This window comes from Hyla sarda, chromosome 9 (assembly GCF_029499605.1).
Source record: "Hyla sarda isolate aHylSar1 chromosome 9, aHylSar1.hap1, whole genome shotgun sequence".
Classification (NCBI taxonomy): Eukaryota; Metazoa; Chordata; class Amphibia; order Anura; family Hylidae; genus Hyla; species Hyla sarda.
Window position 1 is genome coordinate 99,881,126 of NC_079197.1, and position 18,813 is coordinate 99,899,938.

General features: G+C 45.7%; 1 protein-coding gene across 5 annotated transcripts in view; it reads left to right on the forward strand.

Moving 5' to 3' along the window:
• Window positions 1-18,813, forward strand: part of AMMECR1 (AMMECR nuclear protein 1) — a 215,590-nt gene that overhangs the window by 94,387 nt on the left and 102,390 nt on the right. The window lies entirely within an intron of this gene.

Genomic DNA, 18,813 nt, shown 5'->3' on the forward strand with positions numbered 1-18,813 from the left:
AATAACTTCCTGTGAAGCATGCAGCAGCTGAAGAGTACTGGAAGGATTAAGATTTTTAAATAGAAGTAATATATAATTTTTGGTGCAGCTCACAACCAAAAATCTGAGGATAGTGTGATTAAATACCGGAACCTACCGGCCAAGGAAAATCAAAGAATATAGAATATAATCACTCCTCTAAGATTTCACCTACAAAAGGTGCATAATGATATTTCATGGATTGCAAAATTGGAATAACATTTAAATTTATTAAAAATGTCAATATAAAAAATATGATAAAATATATATCTTGGCACTAATATAGGAATAAACCACCACTGGGCCCTAGTGGGGATATTCACACAATATGTAAATTTTAGAACATTATTCACATTTCTGAAAAATAATAAATTGGCATTGACTATTAGATTGATGCCAATTTATTATTTTTCAGAAATGTGAATAATGTTCTAAAATTTACATATTTTGTGAATATCCCCACTAGGGCCCAGTGGTGGTTTATTCCTATATTAGTGCCAAGATATATATTTTATCATATTTTTTATATTGACATTTTTAATAAATTTAAATTTTATTCCAATTTTGCAATCCTTGAAATATCCTTATGCATCTTTTGTAGGTGAAATCTTAGAGGAGTGATTATATTCTATATTCTTTAATTTACAAATCTGTTTACCTTTTTGGTACCAGTTGATTGGAAAAAATTGTTTTCCACCAGAGTACCCCTTTAAGTGTTTGGTGCTGTTTTAAAGCATATCTCTAAATACTGTTAACAGAGCAGAGCAGAAGCTCAGGCAATATGGCTTCCCCCATGGAAGCCAGTATTAAGAACAATTATTATTATTCAGAACTGTTTACTGCCACTAAATTAAACTATTCCCTTATGTCCCCTATAATGGGGTATTCTTGCCTTGTGATCTAACAGGACAGCATACATTTTAATGAAAAAATGTAATAATTTACATGAAACCTCCCTGTAAATATATATATATATCTATGTCCAGTTAAGCTACGGCCAGTGAGTTTTTTCTTGTCCTTGGGTTAGTAGTACATTAAATTATCTCCCCTTATTTGACTATGCTACAGGGGCTGTAAAGTTAGTGTAGTTAATAATATAGTGTCGGTACCTGTGTTTCATGGTGGCAATTCTTCTGTGATTTTTGCCCCAATGTTAATTTTTAACAGCATACAAAATGAGTGTCGTTTTCCCAGCAGATTTTGCTGGGCGACCCGAGACATCACATCACTAGTCAGGTGTTCAGAGGGAGCCTGCCTGTGCTTCAATGGGTAGAGTGACTGCTGGGTGGACAGAGGATCATTCTGCAAGACTTGCCACCTTCAAGCAGGTCTCATTAGCAGTGGATTAACTCTGTGACTCAGCAGATTAAGATGGGCTGTAGAGCAATGTCTCTATCAACAGCTGCCAGACATGGCCTTGGTCTAAGGATAACCCCTCAAAATACCATGTATCAAGTCTTTTCTCCTGGAGACTTTTTGGCCTGGAACTTGACCCCTGCTTGAGGCCCTCTCAGGAAAGAAAGCTAGGTCCCTTCCACAGGCTTCTTGAATTTTTCATAGATATCAAAGGGAGGAAAGATCCCCTCAAAGATCAAGGCAGAGAGACGTTTGTAGAGGAGAGAAAGAGGTACAAACACATCCAAAAGAGGAGCCTCCAGAAGTCCACCTCCAAATGTCAAGTTTTCTCATGCCAAAAATGTGCAAAAGGAGGACACCTGTCCATTTTTCCTCCTGCCTTAGAGTCCAACATCAGGAACTAGTAGGTTCTGAATAATATCAGAAGGGGCTTTGTCCCGACTCTATTCAATCAGATATCTCCTCAGTTTTCCTTTGTGGTAGAGTTAGGAAAAGGTGTTAACTCTCCTGTCCTATTGGTTCCCAAGACCTTGGACAAGTGGAGGTTAATAATTGATCTTCCTTACCATAATCATTTTATTATTAAGAAAAAATGTTCAAAGGAGACAGTAAGCTCTGTCCAGACCATCTTAGAAGCAGAAGATTTCTCAATTTAAAAGATACCTATATCCACATCCAAATATTTCCTGGCCACAGGATTATTCTGAGTATTGAAGTTTTCATAGGAGTTATGGCACCTTCAGTTTCGAGTGCTTTCTTTTGGAATCTCCTTAGGCCTCTTGATCTTCACAATGTTAGTGGTTTCAGTGATGGCTATCCTAAGAGTCCAAGGGATAAGTGTTCTACCCTGTGTAGGAGAAGAATCACATTCAGGAAGAAGCCAGGATTCACAGGTCCTCCGTCACGTTACTCTCAGGACTGAGATTTTTGAACAGGTGGTTTTCCGACTAAGACAGGGTATGTGTAATCTCCGGCAATGTCTGTCGGTCCCTGGCCTGGTGGGACAAGATGAGAAATGGAGCTTCTCCCAGACTACTGACCATTTTCAGGGTCTGGTTCCCCACAAAAAGATCTTTTTCCTCAAACTCAAAAGAATAATGGGCTACCTGTCAGACTACAGTACCTACAGTACTACATAAACATGCAAGGGACACAATATTGGAAACCCTTCCATGACGCCGAGGGTATTGATGAAGGTCAAACAGGATCAGGTCACCGTGATTAGAGATGAGCAAACTTTTGAAAAATTTGATTCGGTTCGGTCCAAATTTATTCACGGCGAATCTGTATTAAATGAGTAGTCCGGCGTGCACTTTTCTTATTTTATCCGGTCCGAGCTGAAAAAAAAAAGGGCACAAACTTTCTCTTACCTGCCAACGTGACCCAGTAGCTCTGGTACAGGTGTTCTGTCGCCGGGCTGTTTGCTTCAGTTACAGCTCCAGACGTCGGTGCTGCCGTGCACTTTGGTACACACCAACAGGCTCAAGGACTGGCCCACCTTCTCTTCCACAAAATTGTGCAGGGCTGGTACTGCCTTCTTCGCAAAGAAATGACGGCTTGGCACTCTCCACCTCGGCTCAGCACAAGCCACCAGTTCTCTGAAAGATGCAGAGTCCACCACTTGAAAAGGGAGGGACTGCAGCACCAGCAACTTAGACAGGAGCATATTCAGCTTCTGCACCGTTGGATGAGTGGGCGCATACTGTTGTCTCTTGGACATGGCTTTGCCGATGGATTGTTGGCGGAATGACTGACTAAAAGTAGGAGGAGCAGGAGCATCTGCAGCGACAGAAGGAGGGTATGACACACAGATCCCTTCGGCTGAGGTGGTGGAGCCTTGGCTGGCTGAAAGAGTGGGCGCTGGCAACACCACCTTCCACATGACTCTCCTCATCACTACTTGCCCGCCTAGCAGAGGAAGCGGTTGATGGATCATCCACTTCTTGGCTGGGCAGTAGCTGCTGACTGTCCTCTATTAGATCGTCCTCACTGTATAGTGGAGCTGAACCCACAGCATAAGATACTTCTTTAGGGGAGGGAACAGTATAGGACAGAGGCAAATGGAGGACAGGGAAGGCTCCCGGGCCATGCCAACTGAGGGTTGTGTCTGAGGAACCAACCGACTGTTGACTGGGGGTGTCAGATGTCACTTGTGATGAAGTGGATGACCGTGTTAACCAATCGACGACGGCAGACGGGTTGCTGGTCGAGACACGACCACTAGCTGATACTGGGAGCTCAGACCTCTCTCTGCGACTCCTGCTGCCACTCGCCCCTCCTCTGCCACTCCTCTGTGTACGTCCTGGCACTTCTCTGCCTGACATGCTTAGTGCCTACATGAGGGGAGTACAATATGCTTTACTATGCTTAAGGCAGTATTTGTCTAGAACAGCAGCAGGTGTGCACTTTTGGCTGGCCTTTCACAGTATATAGGCCCTTGACAGATTAACAGTTACAAAATAGTACACTACTTAGATGTACGTATGTGGTATGCACATATGAGAGCAAAAAAATGTGCTACAGTATGCTTAAAAAACGTATTTCTAACAGGACACGGCAGATGGGTGATCCTCTGGGCCTGTGTGGATGATGACGTGAGCCGTGCCAGGGAGCGGAGTCTAAGGTGCTGCTGGTTTTCTCCAGAGCCTGCCACACAGCGGGATGGTCTTGCTGCGGCAGGCAGCACCCAGGTCGCTACCCCTGTCACCACTCGTCCACACAGATAACTGGGAGATTACGTGGCACAGGAGACTGGCAGGACGTGGCAAGATGGCAGTAGGTCTAGGTAGGTAACACAGGTGCAGGGAAGGTAAGGTAGCAATGAACAGGTACACGGTAGCAGGAATTTCACTGTGGCACAAGGTAACCAAAGATCGGTCAGGGAAACAAGGGAGGAGCTGATATTTAAGGACAGGTGTAGACACTTGATTAATAGAGCACTGGCCCTTTAAGTGAAAGAGTTGCGAGGACACAGTGAGGCAGTGGCTGAGGGAGGTGAGTGATGGACTGGGATTCGCATGTAGGTGCATCCCGCGATGCAGATCCCAGCCCTGCCGTCAACGGAGACATAACAGCGCGCTCACGGCCAGTGTGTCTGGCCGGAGCTCGCTCGGCTGTTATAGTATGCACTCTGTCAAAGACTATTAGGAATGGACTGCTGGGTATTATACCGTCTACAAACTAGTATAACCAGCAGATGATTTCTTGTGGAAAAAAGACACAAAATTATTTCTGCCTCCTCTGCTAAGGTTTATGAAGATGAGCCAGCTTGCTGAAATATATGAGGCAACACACAGCTCTCTGACCCTCTCTGTAATATAATGCTGTAGAAAGTGACTGGGAGGTTAATGGCGGCAGTGAAAATCCTTTTCAGTGAAAAAAAGCAATGCTCTCTGTCCACCAGAACGCTGATGTGACTAGTAGGTGAAACACTGCTGGAAAAGCTTTTCTGTGTAACACACACACAGGGTGTACGTCCTATCCCTCTGCAGTGTAATGAATGAAGTGACTAGCCGGAATATGGCTGCCAATTATATAGGGCTGTGACATCACGGGGTGACTGGCTGCTGATAGGCTGCATCCTGCATGTGATTCAGGGTAATCTCACCTAGCCGCCTTCCCGACTTGCCTTCCCAGAGTTTCTTGCCCCATGTCCTTATATGTGGATCTGACATTTTAGATGCCCTGGAGCCTAGACCGCACTAAATGGAGTTTAATGAAGCGATTTGCGTGATAGAATCGCGGCGATATTTGCATTCGTTGCGTTTCAAATTTTTCATGAAATTCGTAACGAATTCTGATTCGTCAGCTTCGATTCCCTCATCTCTAATTGCAATCATTCCATTTTGGCCCAAGAGATCTTTGTTCTCTTAACTCTTGCTAATGGGTCGAGGGAGATACTGGTGTCTCATGGCATTCAGCTCTACCAGAAGCTGGGGTCGTTCAACCTGACCACTTTAACTTGTTGCGGATGGAGGGCGTAAGGATATGCCCTCGCGTCTTATCACTTAAGGACGGAGAGCGTACCTGTACGCCCTCCGCATCTCTGATCACCGCAGCTCACCGGGCGGTGATCAAAACGGGATGCCTGCTGAAATCATTCAGTAGGCATCCCGTACCAATGCCCAGGGGGGCATTGCGACCCCCCCCATGTTGGCGATCGCCGCAAATCGCCGGTGAATTCACACCGGCGATTTGCGGCGATTCCGGGTCATACCGGTCTACAGTGACCCGTTGACTCGGAAAATAATGGGGATCGGGGGTGTCCAAGATACCCCCAGTCCCCCTGAAGAGATAGTAGTTAGGTGGCAGAGGTGCCACCCCTCCTATCCCTGCTATTGGTGGGTCAGAAGCGACCAACCAATAGCAGATCGGGTGCGGGGGGGATAAAGTTCGGTTCCCCCGCTCTGCCCACCCACGGAAATCCGGGCAGAGCAGGGGAACCGTAGGTGACCGGCGCTGGAGGTCACTTACCATTGGTGGCAGCGGGCGATGATTGGCGGCGGCAGCGGGTGGCGATAACGTGCGGCTTGCTCCCTGGTGCAGACTACGGAAGCCGGTAGGTTGCCTAACAACATCTGGAGGGCTACAGTTTGAGACCACTATACAGTGGTCTCTAAACTGTAGCCCTCCAGATGTTGCAAAACTAATACTTCCAGCTGTTTGCTGTTTGGGCATGCTGGGATTTGTAGTTTTGCAACAGCTGGAGGGCTGCAGTTTGGAGATCACTGTGCAGTGATCTCTAAACTGTGGCCCTCTAGATCTTGCAAAACTACAACTCCCAGCATGCCCACACAGCAGTTTGCTGTCTGGGCATGCTGGGATTTGTAGTTTTGCAAGATCTGGAGGGCCACAGTTTGGAGATCACTGTGCAGTGGTCTCTAAACTGTAGCCTTCCAGATGTTGAAAAACTACAAATCCCAGCATGCCCAAACAGCAAACAGCTGTCTCGGCATGCTGGGAATTGTAGTTGCGTACCTCCAGTTGTTGCATAACTACATTTCCCAGCATGCCCTTCGGCGATCAGTACATGCTGGGAGTTGTAGTTTTGCAACAGCTGGAGACACACTGGTTGGAAAATACAGAACCTAACTGAAGGTTTGCCAACCAGTGTGCCTCCAGCTGTTGCAAAAGTACAACTCCCAGCATGCACGGTCTGTCAGTACATGGTGGGAGTTGTAGTTTTGAAACAGCTGGAGGTTTGCCCCCCATGTGAATGTACAGAGCAATTTCACACGGGCAGGTTTACAGTGAGTTTCTTGCTTCAAGTTTGACCTGCAGCAAAATTTCTGCCACAGCGCAAACTCCTAGCGAGAAACTCACCGTAAACCGCCGCCAGTGCGAATGTATCCTAAAAACACTACACTAACACATGATAAAGGGTAAAACACTACATATACACCCCTTACACTGTCCCCCCCAATAAATATGAAAAACACATTGTACGGCAGTGTTTCCAAAACGGAGCCTCCAGCTGTTGCAAAACAACAACTCCCAGCATTTCCGGACAGCCACTGACTGTCTAGGCATGCTGGGAGTTTAGCAACAGCTGGAGGCACCCTGTTCTGGAATCACTGGCGTAGAATACCCCTATGTCCACCCCTATGCAATCCGTAATTTAGCCCTCAAATGCGCATGACGCTCTCTCACTTCGGAGCCCTGTTGTATTTCAAGGAAACAGAATAGGGCCACATATGGGGTATTTCCGTACTCGGGAGCAATTGCGTTAGAAATTTTGGGGGGCTTTTTCTCCTTTTACCCCTTATGAAAAGGAAAAGTTGGGGTCTACACCAGCCTGTTAGTGCAATTTTTTTTTCTTTTTTTACACTAACATGCTGGGGTTGCCCCATAGTTCTTATTTTCACAAGCGGTAAAAGGAAAAAAAGACCCACAAAATTTGTAACGCAATTTCTCCTGAGTACGGAAATACCCCATATGTGGATGTAAAATGCTCTGCGGGTACACAATAGGGCTCAGGAGTGAGAGCGGTAACAAGGGGTATAGTGAGCCTTAACACCCCACAGGTGTTTGACAAATTTTCGTTAAAGTTGGATGGGAAAATGAAGAAAAAAATCTTTTTTCACTAAAATGCTGGTGTTACCCTAAATTTTTAATTTTCACAAGGGAAAATAGGAAAAAAGCCCCCCATAATTCTTTCTGAGTAAGAAAATACTCCATACGTGGATGTAAAGTGCTCTGCGGGTGCATTACAATGCTCAGAAGAGAAGGAGCGCCATTGTAATTTTGGAGAGAAAAATTGTCCCGAATTGAAGGCCATGTGTGTTTACAAAGCTCCCATAGTGCCAGAACATTGGAACCCCCCCCCCCCCCCCCATGTGATCCCCATTTTGGAAACTACACCCCTCGTGTAATGTAATAATGAGTACAGTGAGCATTTACACCCCACTGGCGTTTGACATATCTTTGGAACAGTGGTCTGTGAAAATGAAAAATGTATTTTTCATTTGTACAGCCCACTGTTCCAAAGATATGTCAAACGCCAGTGGGGTGTAAATGCTCACTGCACCCCTTATTAAATTATGGGTGTAGTTTCCACAATGGGGTCACATGTGGGGGGTCCACTGTTCTGGCACCATGGGGGGCTTTGTAAACGCACATGGCCTCCCACTTCTATTCCAAACAAATTCTCTCTCTAAAAGCTCAATGGCGCTCCTCCTCTTCTGAGCATTGTAGTGCGCCAGCAGAGCACTTGACGTCCACACATGGGGTATTTCCATACTCAGAAGAAATGGGGTTACAAACTTTGGGGGGCATTTTCTCCTATTACACTTGTAAAAATGTAAAATTTGGGGGGAAAACTGCATTTTAGTAAAAAAAAATAAAAAAAAAATCATTTACACATCCAAATTTAATGAAAAGTCGTCAAACACCTGTGGGGTGTTAAGGCTCACTGGACCCCTTGTTACATGCCTTGAGGGGTGTAGTTTCCAAAATAGTATGCCATGTGTTTTTTTTTTTTTTTTGCTGTTCTGGCACCATAGGGGCTTCCTATATGTGACATGCCCCTCAAAAACCATTTCAGAAAAACTCACTCTCCAAAATCCCATTGTCGCTCCTTCCCTTCTGAGCCCTCTACTGCGCTCGCCGAGCACTTCACATACACATATGAGGTATTTCCTTACGCGAGAGAAATTGGGTTACAAATTTTGGGGGGCTTTTTCTCCTATCACCCCTTGTTAAAATTCAAAAACTAGGTTTACAAGAACATGCGAGTGTAAAAAAGAGATTTTGAAATTTCTCCTTCATTTTGCTGCTATTCCTGGGAAACACCTAAAGGGTTAACAAACTTTCTGAATGTCATTTTGAATACTTTGTGTCACGATTTGGCTTACAGGTTGTGGATCCACTGTGTCAGCGAGGGATTGGCGTGGACCGTGCCGGTAGACCGGTTCTAAGTGGCTACTGGTGTTCACCAGAGCCCGCCGCAAAGCGGGACGGTCTTGCTGCGGCGGTAGCAACCAGGTCGTATCCACTAGCAACGGCTCAACCTCGCTGACTGCTGAGAAGACGTGGGACAGAAGGACTAGGCAGAGGCAAGGTCAGACGTAGCAGAAGGTCGGGGCAGGCGGCAAGGTTCGTAGTCAATATGGATAGCAGGAGATCAGGTAACACAGGCTTTGGACAACACTAAACGCTTTCACTGGCACAAGGCAACAAGATCCGGCAAGGGAGTGCAGGGGAAGTGAGGTGATATAGCCAGGGAGCAGGTGGAAGCTAATTAAGCTAATTGGGCCAGGCACCAATCATTGGTGCACTGGCCCTTTAAGTCTCAGAGAGCTGGCGCGCGCGCGCCCTAGAGAGCGGAGCCGCGGGCGCCAGCACATGACAGCCGGGGACCGGGATGGGTAAGTGACTTGGGATGCGATTCGCGAGCGGGCGCGTCCCGCTGTGCGAATCGCATCCCCGCCGGCAATGTCAGTGCAGCGCTCCCGGTCAGCGGGTCTGACCGGGGCGCTGCAGGGAGAGAGATGCCGTGAGCGCTCCGGGGAGGAGCAGGGACCCGGAGCGCTCGGCGTATCAGTACCCCCCCTTAGGTCTCCCCCTTTTTTTGTCCGCCAGCTGCTTCACATGGGACGAGGACACCGGGAGTGACTGTAGGGTTTCCTCAAAGGCAGGCAGTACAGCAGGAGTGAGAATGGGGAGGGAGGGCAGAGGGTGAAGCTTGGCACGGGGCAGTGTGTCACCAGGACGGGGACCATGAGGAGGCAAGGTACAGTCCTGATAAGCCTTGGGGAAACCAGGTGTAGGAGGAGGCACTGAGGCTTGCCTGACGGGACTGGGAGGGGGGGGAGAGGCATTTCTTATGGCAAGCAGAGTCCCAGTTCTTGATCTCCCTGGTGGTCCAGTCAAGGGCGGGAGAATGAAGCTGGAGCCATGGCAGACCGAGGAGGACCTCAGAGGTGCAGTTGGGAAGGACAAAAAATTCAATCAATTCGTGATGGGGTCCAATGCACATTAAGAGGGGTTTTGTGCGGTAACGCACGGTGCAATCCAATCTAACTCCGTTGACCGCAGAAATGTAGAGCGGCTTGACGAGACGGGTCACCGGGATGCAGAATTTATTCACCAAAGAATCCAGAATAAAATTCCCAGAGGCACCAGAGTCCAAGCAGGCCACGGCTGAGAGGGAGGAGTTGGCAGAAGGAGAAATCCGCACGGGCACCGTGAGACGTGGAGAACCAGACTTCGAACCAAGAGACGCCACACCCACGTGAGCTGGGTGCGTGCGTGCGTTTCCTAGACGTGGAGGACGAATAGGGCAATCCACCAAGAAATGTTCGGTACTGGCACAGTACAGACAAAGATTTTCTTCCCTACGGCGATTCCTCTCTTCCTGGGTCAGGCGAGACCGATCCACTTGCATGGCCTCCTCGGCGGGAGGCCCAGGCGTAGATTGCAAAGGATACTGTGGAAGAGGTGCCCAGAGATCTAAGTCTTTTTCCTGGCGGAGCTCCTGGTGTCTCTCAGAAAAACGCATGTCAATGCGGGTGGCCAAATGGATAAGTTCTTGCAGGTTGGCAGGAATCTCTCGTGCGGCCAGCACATCCTTGATGTTACTGGATAGGCCTTTTTTAAAGGTCGCTCAGAGAGCCTCATTATTCCAAGATAATTCGGAAGCGAGAGTACGAAATTGGATGGCGTACTCGCCTACTGAAGAATTACCCTGGACCAGGTTCAGCAGGGCAGTCTCGGCAGAAGAAGCTCGGGCTGGTTCCTCGAAGACACTACGGACTTCAGCGAAGAAGGACTGGACTGTGGCTGTGGCAGGATCATTGCGGTCCCAGAGCGGTGTGGCCCAAGACAAGGCCTCTCCTGAAAGAAGGCTCACTACAAACGCCACCTTAGACCGTTCTGTAGGAAACAGGTCCGACAACATCTCCATGTGCAGGGAACATCCACGGCAGAGTCTAGAGTCCCCATCAAATTTGTCCGGCAGGGACAAGCGGAGGCTAGGAGCGGCCACTCGCTGCGGAGGAGGTGCAGGAGCTGGTGGAGGAGATGGTTGCTGCTGTAGCAGAGGCAGAAGTTGCTGTAACGTGGCGGTCAACTGCGACAGCTGCTGTCCTTGTTGGGCAATTTGCTGCGATTGCTGAGCGACCACCGTGGTAAGGTCAGCGAGACTTGGCAGCGGCACCTCAGCGGGATCCATGGCCGGATCTACTGACACGATTCGGCTTACAGGTTGTGGATCCACTGTGTCAGCGAGGGATTGGCGTGGACCGTGCCGGTAGACCGGTTCTAAGTGGCTACTGGTGTTCACCAGAGCCCGCCGCAAAGCGGGATGGTCTTGCTGCGGCGGTAGCAACCAGGTCATATCCACTAGCAACGGCTCAACCTCGCTGACATCTGAGAAGGCGTGGGACAGAAGGACTAGGCAGAGGCACGGTCAGACGTAGCAGAAGGTCGGGGCAGGCGGCAAGGTTCGTAGTCAATATGGATAGCAGGAGATCAGGTAACACAGGCTTTGGACCACACTAAACGCTTTCACTGGCACAAGGCAACAAGATCCGGCAAGGGAGTGCAGGGGAAGTGAGGTGATATAGCCAGGGAGCAGGTGGAAGCTAATTAAGCTAATTGGGTCAGGCACCAATCATTGGTGCACTGGCCCTTTAAGTCTCAGAGAGCTGGCGCGCGCGCGCCCTAGAGAGCGGAGCCGCACGCGCCAGCACATGACAGCCGGGGACCGGGACGGGTAAGTGACTTGGGATGCGATTCGCGAGCGGGCGCGTCCTGCTGTGCGAATCGCATCCCCGCCGGCAATGTCAGTGCAGCGCTCCCGGTCAGCGGGTCTGACCGGGGAGCTGCAGGGAGAGACACGCCGTGAGCGCTCCGGGGAGGAGCAGGGACCCGGAGCGCTCGGCGTAACACTTTGAGGGGTGCCGTTTTTATAATGGGGTCATTTATGGGGTATTTCTAATATGAAGGCCCTTCAAATCCACTTCAAAACTGAAGTGAAAATTTTGTGAAAAATTGGAAAATTGCTGCTGAACTTTGAAGCCCTCTGATGTCTTCCAAAAGTAAAAACACGTCAACTTTATGACGCAAACATAAAGTAGACATATTGTATATGTGAATCAATATATAATTTATTTAGGATGTCCATTTTCCTTATAAGCAGAGAGTTTCAAAAACAATATGCAAATATTGTATCGACAAAAATTTATCGCTAACCTAAAGTAGAATATGTTACAAAAAACTATCTCGGAATTAGAATGAAAAGTAAAAGCATCCTAGAATTATTAATGCTTAAAGTGGCAGTGGTTAGATGTGCAAAAAATTCTTTAAGGTGAAAATGGGCTGGGTCCTTAAGGGGTTAAGGGTATGGTCACATGGAACGGATCCGCAGCGTATTTACTTACACAACATTTCTTCCTGATTTGTTGATGCTCATACAATCATTCTCTCCAAATTGGTCTTTATTTGCAAATATCATCAGGTCATAACCTTGCATGTGTATTTTTCTAATCCATCTTCGGAGAAAGAATCAGATCTTTAGGCTTTTGATAAGAATTTATCTTTAGGGGACAGAGCCCTTTCGGAGAGTGGGAAACTTGCTTATCCTGTACATGTGGAGGAATAAAGGAGCGAGGGCTTTATAACCACCCATTCCCTGTTGGATTTGTGAGTGCATTAATATATGCTATTCTCTCTGCAATCCCTACATACCTCACAAAGGCTCATTCTACTTAAGCGGGCCTCCTACAAGGGGATTTACTTGCCCCATTAAAGGGGTTATCCAACATAAGGTTATTTTTGTACTTACCTGCCAGACAGTAATGGGCATGCTTAGGAAGGATCTGTGCTTGTCTTGGGGCTAAATGGCTATTTTGTGAGATTACCATAATGTTGTGGCTGCCTTTTTGTAGACTTGTGCACTAGAAAAATTTTCATTTTGTTTCGTTTCATTTTTTCGTTTTGGAAATTTTTTTCGCTTCGGTAATATTTTCGTTTTTGATTTTTCGGATACATTCAGTATTCGGGTGTTCGGTCTTATTTTTCGGATACATTCGGTATTCGGGTACATTCGGTAAATCTTTTTATTTTTTTTGGGACTTTTAATGGAAACAATTGTATCTAACGAAATGTATCTTTTTTATTATGAAATGTTTATTAATTTTTAAACAGCAATTAATTTATGTGAGCGGGTAAAGCTCTAAAAATGTAGCCGACAATAATAAAAATGTAGTGTGTGCGTGTTTTTCCCTTTTTTTTTTAAGCCTGAAAATTCAATGAAAAAAAACACAACACATTGGAAAAATTATTTTATTTAAAAAAAAACACTCCCCCACAGCCCTCGTTAACCATTTTATAAAAAATCCCACGTAATCCATCGAATCCGCAGTAATCCTCTGCATACACGGATCTGAAACGAGAACAAAAAAAACACAAAAAATTGGTTATGACATTTTTGGCGCTGTCCGCTGGGGAGAGCACCCATGATGCAATGTCTACCCAAACAGGGAGCCATCAATTGGTGAAAAACTACAACTCCCAGCATGCCCAGACAGCCTTTGGCTGTCTGGACATGCTGGGAGTTGTAGTTTAGCAACAGCTGGGGTCTCCCTGTCTGGGTAGACACTGCCAGAAGGGTCTGTTCACATTATACAAAACGGACAATGTGAACAGAGCTTCAGATTAACTAGCCTTGTTCCCTTCTGTAGCTCCGCCCCTAATGACGTCATCGCTAGGGGGCAGAGCTACACAGACCTGCCCGGTACGCGAGGGAAGTAAGCGGACTTCGTCTTCCGTATACACTATATACAGCTATCTATAGATAGCTGTATATAGTGTATACCGCCCAAAGGGTTAACCTACACTTTCCAGCAGTGTATGTTAACTCTTTCCTTGCTGGGCTTGCGCATAGCGCCCAGCTCAGCAAGGGGTTAAGTGAGCCAGCAATGTGTATACTGTATACACACTGCAGGCTCACTGTAAGTTCTTGCTGGGCAGTAGATATACGATGTATACCTACGGCTCAGCGTCAGCTGTTCTCCTGTAGCCCTGAGAACAGCTGATCCCGACATTCACATCAGGAGGATCGCAGCGGGTGTCAGGAGAAGTGACATCCGCTGGGATCTGTCCCTTACTGCAGGTACTAATACTCCCAACATGGAGCACACTCTGCTCCATGCTGGGAGCTGTAGTACCTGCATTAATAGACATATTGAAGCGAGTGTAACTTCTGACACCCGCTGCAATCTGTCTATTAATGCAGGTACTACAGCTCCCAGCATGGAGCAGAGTGTACTCCATGTTGGGAGTAGTAGTACTTGTAGTAAAGGAAAGATCACTGCGGGTATCACTCCTGACACCCGCTGTGATGCTCCTGTATAATGTATGGATGCGGCGGCCCCTCTCCTTTGGTCCCCTGCATGGCCGTATATATACACATATTCCTATTTCTCACAGAGAGTTGTGATTGGCTGGAACCATCTGGCCAATCACAGCTCTGCGGGAAATATGAATATGTGTATGTATACGTGAGTGCAGGGGACCATAGAAGAGCTGCCGCCGCATCTATACATTATACAAGAGGATCGCAAGGGACCCCGGCGATCTGTCAATTAGTACAGGTAACTACTACTCCCATCATGGTACAGTGTGTTCCATGCTGGGAGTAGTAGTACTACCTAAAAAATGTTTTTAAAAAAGTGAAAAACACGCACACACTACATATTTATTATTGTCGGCTACATTTTTAGTGCTTTACCTGCCCACATAAATTGATCCCTGTTTAAAAATTAATAAACATTTCATAATAAAAAATATACATTTCGTTAGATACAATTGTTTCCATCACTACTGTATCTTTTTTATTATTTTTTTGTTATTAGAATGAATTCTTTACGTTCGTTTACGGATAACGAATGCATTCGTTACTTTGCTATTCGTATTATCGTGGCTATTCAGGAATGTTCAAAATATGTTTTCATGCATTCGGATCGGTCCGAATGGCCGAAAACGGTAAAATTCGGTAAATTAGACATTCGTGCCGAACCAAATTGCACATGTCTACCTTTTTGTAAACTGGGTATTTCCTGTTGGATTTCGTTCTCAAACTACCCATCTCATAGTTCCATGCTTGTAAGTTTGAGGTAATTTTCCTCCCTCCCAAACATCAGCCACCCCACCCATTGAAAGACGAATGAGTTGCATTCCATTCAAAAGACCAGTGTTTTCTAACCAGGGTGCCTCCAGCTGCTGTAAAATGATCTCTCTCCCACTCAGCAGTCGCTCCACCTATCAAAGTGTACCTGTCGCCTACAAAAACTTTTGATATTATGTAGATAATACCATTATATGTATATTTGTAATATACATTGATTACAAAATGTGTATATTTTTGGGTGAAAAAATGCTGTCCTTGCAGCTATTGCCTGTGAGTGTCTATGAGGAGTCCAAATACAGGAAGTGAGGGCAGGAGAAGTAGGGCTCTGTGCAGGCTCCTGGCTTGTGTATCATCCTGCTGTGTGAGCCAGGGACATGTCATAGAGCCTCAGTGTGCAGAGCCCTGCTTGTCCACCCACACTTCCTGTATTTGGACTCCTCATAGAGACACGCAAAAAATAGCTGTAGAGACAAAAATATACAAATTTTTTAACAAATGTACGTTACAAATATACGTATAATATAAAAAGTTTTTGTTGACGACAGGTACACTTTAAATCAGACAGGCTCGATGTCATCACCTGACTAGGGATGTCAGGTCTCGACGCACTGAAACCTGGGAAATCCCGAGACATGAGTTATTTTGTATGCTGTTAAAAATAAATATAAGGGCGAAAATCACAGAAGAATTGTGAGACACACAGGTACAGACACTATATTATGAACTACACAAACTTTACAGCCCTTGTAGCATAGTCAAACAAAAAAATATCCTAGAATACCCCTTTAGGGTACATTCACACATACAGGATCCTGCGCAGAGTTGATGCACAGGATTTGTAACTGCAGATTAGAAGCTGTGCTGTACGTCGAAATCTGCAGCAGAAAATCCTGTGCATCAAATCCTGAGCATCAAATCTGCGTACGTGTGAACGCACCCTTAATGTGCAGCAGGAGGAAATATGAGATTACATTTAGGCTGTTAATGAGTTTTCCTTTAGTCTCAATAGCAGCACAAGCTTCTTTCCCTTATTGTATGTTTTATTTATTTCTTGATAATTGCAGGCCATATATACATGTAGGGGGAATCTTAAGATAATTCATTATTTAATAGTGTCATTAAAATTCTGGTGTCCTGCTAGCTCCAGTACTTGTCCCGCTGATCAGAGGGGGCTACAGCTGTACAGACAGTCACAATTTCACAGGTGTTAGTTCGGATCATCAGACCAGGACTTACCGCCATAATATAGATGGACGTATGTGTAAAACACCCATGTGAAGCCAGCCTATATGGAGAAAGTAGTCACGTACATTGCTGTGCTGTGATTGTGGCCCATTCTTCCACACAAACAGCTTTCATATATTGAAGATTCCGTTTGCCTATTCTATGAAAAATGATCTTCAGTTCTTTCTATAGATTTATAATAGGATTTAAGTCAGGTGATTGTCTGGGCCATTCTAGCAGATTTATTCTCTTTCTTTGAAAACAGAACTGAGTGTCTAGGATCATCGGGGAAGATTTATGAAAATGTGTGCAGAGACAAAGTTGCCTAGTTGTCCATATCAACCAGATTGCTTAATGCTTATTTTATTTTTAAAGAAGCCTTTGAAAAATAAAAGAAGCAATATGATTGGTTTCTATGGGCAACTTTCCTTTACACAGGCTTTGCTAAATCTCCCCCATTGTCTTGCTTAAATGTCCATCCTTGTTTCATCTTCATCATTCTGATAGATGGCAAGAGATGTCCAAGTAAATTTGCTCATTCATCCTTCCTTCAATTATGTGACGTTTGCCAATACTATTTGCTGAAAGCCATCCCACACCATGATGTTCAAACTCCAAACTTTACTATAGGGTGATGTGCAGCGCCATTTTTCCTCCACACATGGAGGAGATTTATTAAAACCTGTGCAGAGGAAAAGTTGAACAGTTGCCCATAGCAACCAATCAGATCACTTCTTTTATTTTAAAAAAAAAAAGGTCTGTGAAAAATGAAAGAAGCGATCTGATTGGTTGCTATGGGCAACTGGTCAACTTTTCCTCTGCACAGGTTTTTGATAAATCTCCCCTAGTGTGTATTATGGCATCGAAACAGCCCAATTTTTCTCTAATCTGACCACATTATGAGGGAGATTTATCAAAACCTGTGCAAAGGAAAAGTTGACCAGTTGCCCACAGCAACCAATCAGATCGCTTCTTTCATTTTTCAGAGGCCTTTTTTTTTTTTTAAATGAAAGAAGCAATCTGATTGGTTGATATGGGCCACTGGTCCTCTGCACGGGTTTTGATAAATCTTTCCCTATATTTTCACAGTATTTTTCTGGCTTTTTCAAATGTTGTGCAGCAATCTTAACACCAGCTTCAACATGCTTTTTATTCAGAAATGGAGTCTTGAATGGTAGCAACGTGATATATATATATATATATATATATATATATATATATATATACTAAATGGGTTGAGTATTTAACTCAGGGAGAGTTCACCACTCCTGGTGTGACGGAGCTTTCAAGGGCCACTAAGCATTCTGGGTAGGGGAATATGCAAATCAGCTCATTACAATGAGCTGATTTGCATATTCCCCTGTATATATATATATATATATATATATATATATATATATGTGGCAGCCCTTGGGGGGGTGTATGGTAGTTGGGGTGTTGTTTCGGTAGATGAGGGGTTAATGTTAACCCTATAGTTTGTGACGCCAGGCTGAGGGCTAGTATGCTGAGGTACTTCTCCGGCCTATCGCCGCCCTTCCCAGTAACGATAGGTGCATGCATAAAATGACCGAAGGTCCACAAGGTACTTGAACTTGGATAACTTTACTTAAATGCTTGCGGTACATTCAATGAACAGTAACAGTCTCAGGAATACAGTCTCCATCTAGTGCAATGACTGACAGTTGTTGCGGACCTTGACTTCTCATAAAAGTCTCTGAATTAGGGAATATTACAAAGATCTGTCTGGATTTAGGGGATAGATAAGGTCCGGTGATCTTGCAGAGGGTTTAGGGATTGACACACTCACAATTTAGCAGATATCAGCCGTCGCCGCAAGGCTCAGGCCTAAACTCACTGAAGACAGCAGCGCAGATCCTTCTCCATCAACAGCCCACGAGGAAAGAGAGTGAGCAATGGCCGCCGCTCCCTTATATGGGCAGGGGCAGGGCCATTTTTACTGGTCCAATCAACTGTCACTCACCGTTACAAGGAGTGATGGGAGATAAACGTCACAGGTCCAAAGGTCCTCAAGCATAAAACCATAGAGTTCACCCGGTCACGTGACCCGCAGGTCCTGTTACGCTATGCATAGGTAATTAACCATTTATATACACATGTACAATCCTATATATATACAAATCCTGAAGAATTATTAAATAACTAATACCTAGATGAGAGGTGACTAGGGGCGGGCTAGTTAGGAAGAACCCCGACGTCCTAGGGACTCTGGCTATGGGGACTTATATACAAAGGTACCGGATAGGATGCGGTACCGAGACAAAACATATATATATATATATATTGTAAAAACTTCTTTCTCACCCCAGGGGATTTTCCTGCCCACAGGAATGGTGAGGATATATAGTTTTAAAGTGTCCCCCACCGGCCCCTTAAGTAGTCCCCTCGGCTGGAGAGCTGTACTAACCTATACCTGTCTACTGCACTGTAATCACGCCCCTTCAGTGTAATTGACAGCCTGGCCACAGCCTTTGTCATCGCTCTACTCCCAGCAGACAGAGCAGAGCGATGATGAAGGCTGTGCCTGGCTGTCAATTAAGCTTAGGGGGTGTGATTACAGTGCAGTA